Below are 4,472 nucleotides of genomic sequence, written 5' to 3'. Positions count from 1 at the left end.
TGAGCTCCTCGTCGTTGCGGACGGCCAGCTGCAGGTGACGGGGGATGATCCTGGTCTTCTTGTTGTCGCGGGCGGCGTTTCCGGCCAGCTCCAGGATCTCAGCGGTCAGGTACTCCAGCACCGCCGCCAGGTACACGGGGGCTCCGGCACCGACGCGCTCCGCGTAGTTTCCTTTACGCAGCAGTCTGTGGACACGGCCGACGGGGAACTGGAGCCCGGCGCGGGAGGAGCGGGTCTTTGCCTTTGCTCTGGCTTTGCCTCCGGTCTTTCCTCTTCCAGACATCGTGTGATCTTTCTAGAGTAGAGACTCAAAGAAAATGTGGCCCCGACAGCCAAAACCCTCCTTTATATGTCCGCGCAGCGCGCGGGTCGGTTCTTCCAGACCAACCAGGAAAGAGGCTTCCTGCAGAGGGCGGCCCGCTCTGCGTTTAGGCGGAAACTTTGAACGGATTTTCCGCCAATAAGCGGCGGAGATTCAGGCGGTGGGTCGCTCCTCTAGGCGGTGCTGAGCTCCAGCAGGGGCCCCTCACCAATCAGGAGCCGGAGGTCTGAAGCAGCGTCACCGCTTCACAGCCGGTCCCGCAGTTTAAGAGCAGCGCGGCTCCTCTCTTCACTACACTTTTCTCCTGTTTAGAGAAACGAGACGCGATGGCCAGAACCAAGCAGACCGCGCGTAAATCCACCGGAGGAAAAGCTCCCAGGAAGCAGCTGGCCACCAAGGCTGCCCGTAAGAGCGCCCCGGCCACCGGCGGAGTGAAGAAGCCCCACCGCTACAGGCCCGGTACCGTGGCTCTCCGAGAGATCCGCCGCTACCAGAAGTCCACCGAGCTGCTGATCCGCAAGCTGCCCTTCCAGCGCCTGGTGAGGGAGATCGCTCAGGACTTCAAGACCGACCTGCGCTTCCAGAGCTCCGCCGTCATGGCTCTGCAGGAGGCCAGCGAGGCTTACCTGGTCGGCCTCTTCGAGGACACCAACCTGTGCGCCATCCACGCCAAGAGGGTCACCATCATGCCCAAAGACATCCAGCTGGCCCGACGCATCCGCGGAGAGAGGGCTTAAACTCCCCCCACACCTCTTTACACCACAACGGCTCTTTTAAGAGCCACCTCACTAAAGCTCAAGAGCTCCTTCCTCTACTTCCCATTTTAAACTTTAAAAGCGACTCAAACTACATTTGTAATATAAATTATTTCCAGTCGTGCTTGTGTTTGTATGCATGAACGGTTTGTTAGCCGATGTTTATTAACACATGGTATGTTCAGTTCATGGCCATAACCAGCTATGAGGTCTCCGAGGTCCAGATCGCATCCTGTATGTAGCGCATGAAAACGTCCCCCCATTAAGCCAAACGCTTTTACGCACGAGGCACAGCAGCGCAAATTTATAACTTTACTGCGCACAGAGACACCTTTTTAAAAGGACTCTAATCATGAAAGGCAATCGTTAAAAAAATCACCTGGTGAGTTCAGAAAACGTATGTCTGTAACTTTATTCCAGCTATTGTTGTACTTTACTGTGACCAAGTTAGCATAGCGTAACCCTGATCGATCCAAACTCCATTCAGAAAACAAACATTTTAGAAGTTGTGGTCCTGCTGTCTTGCTGGCAGACCTGACAAAGCATGAATTCATATGTTTAACAAAACTGCATCATGTAGTTATTTCAGCATCAGTTTGATCCGTTTATTGCTATTTATTCACAGCAAAATGTTTACTTTCATACAGTTGTAGTAATGGCGAGTTGTGTTTATTCCTGTTATCGAGTTGTGTGTGAACACTCCTGCTGTCCAGCGATAAAAACCCAGCGAGGAAAGCGTTAAGTTTTAACCTTCACATCTTTAGTCATTTCTCATAGAGGAACGTTGCTACTTGTCGTCTTCTTCTTCTTCGGGTTTCTACGGCAGCTGGCATCCATTGAGTTGCATTACTGCCACCTTCAGGTTTTATTCACCCTTTGCTTCCATTCATACTAAACCCGTTTATCTAATCCGCCCTCTGAAAACCAAATATCCATTTCCTGCCCTCCACACTTCCTCCATACTCCAATAAACTTTTTACTGTATTATCTATCCGTCCTATTTTTTTTTTAACTGTTATTATTTCTTGTCTTTCCTGAGTAAATTTCCTGCATGTTGTAAGAATATGTTCTGCTGTTTCAGCCTCCTGACATTGTTCACACATTCCTGTAGGATGTTTTCCTGTAATCTAAAGTGTGCTGTTAAGATTGCTTTGCCCAATTCTCAGCCTGCTTATTATCGCCTGCTCTTTCCTCTTTGCTTTGGATTTCGTGTAAATGTCTCCCTTTTATTGCGTTATCCCAGCTCTGTTGCCATTGTTGATTTTGATAATTTAATGTTGACTTCAACATCTCCTTTTTTAACTGCTTCTTTTTCCACCTTATCTGCTTTCTCATTTCCCTGAATTCCCGACCCACAGAAATATGACATTTTCCCCTGCCTAGCTATTCTTGAATTCATAAAGCAAGTCCAGGTGACTTCTAGTTGTGCATGTCTTCATGCTTATAAGAGCTGACACAGAGTCACTACATATTAATATTTCCTTATCACTAATTTGTTCTGTCCATTCCAACGCCATCGATATGGCAAACACAATCAGATGTTCTTTTGGAACAACAACTGCAGACCCTGTCGCTTCTGTTTGCATGTCCTTTGACCCATCTGTGAAAATCTGAATACTTTTCTTATACTTACATTCCCTATAGCTATAATATACACTAGTTTTCCAGACAATTCCCCGACAGGTCTGATAGGCCACACCACATTTGCGCCAAACTCTTTGTCATATACTCCTGTGTCCTTTGCCATTTGCTCTCCTGTCCACCCAAAACTTGTTTTTTGTGTTGTCTGCTTCTCCCAGCACGTCTGCAGCACCCTTTTTGCTGGATGCCTATCTCCATGCCCTCTTAAATTGACCCAATAATTATCCCCCAGCTGCTTCCTCCTCAACCACAATGGCATTTCACCTGCTTCTACTTGGAGAGCTGGGGAGGTTCTAACTGCTCCTACGCACACTCTTAAAGCCCGAGCTTGTATAACATCCAGGTCTGCTAACACAGGCTGCCGAACCAAATACAATACTTCCATAGTCTAACCTTCATCTTATTAAGGCTATATTTCTTCTTCTTCTTTTTATTGTAACGACTTTTAAAGGTGCATACCGCCACTTATTGCACCGGAGTGTGAATCATGAATTATGTTTAATGGGATTAATTCATCATCATCATGAAAGTTAAAAAACCTAAATGCTAGAATATATCTCTATATTCTTCAGATATTGCACAATAGCTTTCTGGGTGTCCTTTATCCCATCTCGTGTTATTCCTAAATAACCTTCAAGGTTCCTGACCTATCTTTTGACTCAGCCGTATCCTCTCATCCATACATCTCCTGCACTGAAACAGTATGTTTTCCGTGACTTTACAAAAATTTATCTGATTGACTTTTACCTAATACAAACAATGTTTTATTTATTTAAACCTTAGTCTGGTTAAAACGTTCCTCTCTAATTCCTTCTAGTCCACTAGTACCACATCTATCTAAACCCTCTGTAATCTAAATAAATTTTGGATTACTGATACATCTTCTGTATTAGATTTGATATTTTGACTACTGTAAAGGGCTGCTACATCGCTGCCGTGTACACTGACACCTGATCAGGCAATCTTTTCCCAGTGCTTACATTTCTTTTTGGAATATATTATTTTTATTCCTAACTTGTCCTCTTCATCTTTGGACCCGTCTGTATAAATATCTAAATAACTGTAACATTTGCCTTGACTTGCCAGATTTCCTTTCCCACTCTCTTCCCATTCTCTTCCATCATATTTAAGTCAGTTTTTGGAAACAACCAAATAGGGATATTACTAATGGAGTGTAGAGGAGTAAAACCTTATTGGTGGGTCACACACCAACGTCAAAGTTGAACACTGCCACCGACTGCATCAGGATAGAGTCATGACATTAAACCAGCTGAATAGCCTAATTAATTGTGTTTAGTTCAGCGCATAATAAAGTACTCAAAGTCTCATGGAGTTTTACACCACGGACAAAGATCTGAACAGTGGTGGAAGAAGTAGCCTACTCACGTACTTTCTATTTCGTATAGGCTTCGCCCTCTAAGAGCTGTCGCTATTGGGTTCATCCCCGCGCGCATGCGCAGTCCTGAAGATTTCTTTCGCGCCCATGTGCCGTGCACGGGCCTCTCTCAGGTCCGCAATTTAGGTATATAATACCGGCGAGACCAGAGATCTGCTCCCCTTTTTTCTTCAGCGCTGCATAGCAGTCATTTCGGAGAGCAGAGTAGCGTCTAAAGAGCAATTTTCCTGCCTAAAGAGCTTTTCCTATGGCTACTCACCGCTCTACCGTTGAGGTCCGCCGCTCGGAAGGAGTCCGCCTCTGCCCGTCCTGCCACGCCGGCTACATCATGGGGTTTGATCTCCACGCCCGCTGCGAG

At 46.2% G+C, this 4,472-nt stretch overlaps 1 pseudogene; it reads left to right on the top strand.

The window, feature by feature from the left end:
- Window positions 1-1,107, top strand: part of LOC123963044 — a 3,744-nt pseudogene extending 2,637 nt beyond the window's left edge.
- Window positions 1,108-4,472: the final 3,365 nt, after the last annotated feature.

The sequence above is a fragment of the Micropterus dolomieu genome, linkage group LG23 (assembly GCF_021292245.1).
Source record: "Micropterus dolomieu isolate WLL.071019.BEF.003 ecotype Adirondacks linkage group LG23, ASM2129224v1, whole genome shotgun sequence".
Lineage (NCBI taxonomy): Eukaryota > Metazoa > Chordata > Actinopteri > Centrarchiformes > Centrarchidae > Micropterus > Micropterus dolomieu.
The sequence above is the reverse complement of the archived record's forward strand: the minus strand, read 5'-3'. Positions and strand labels throughout refer to the sequence as shown.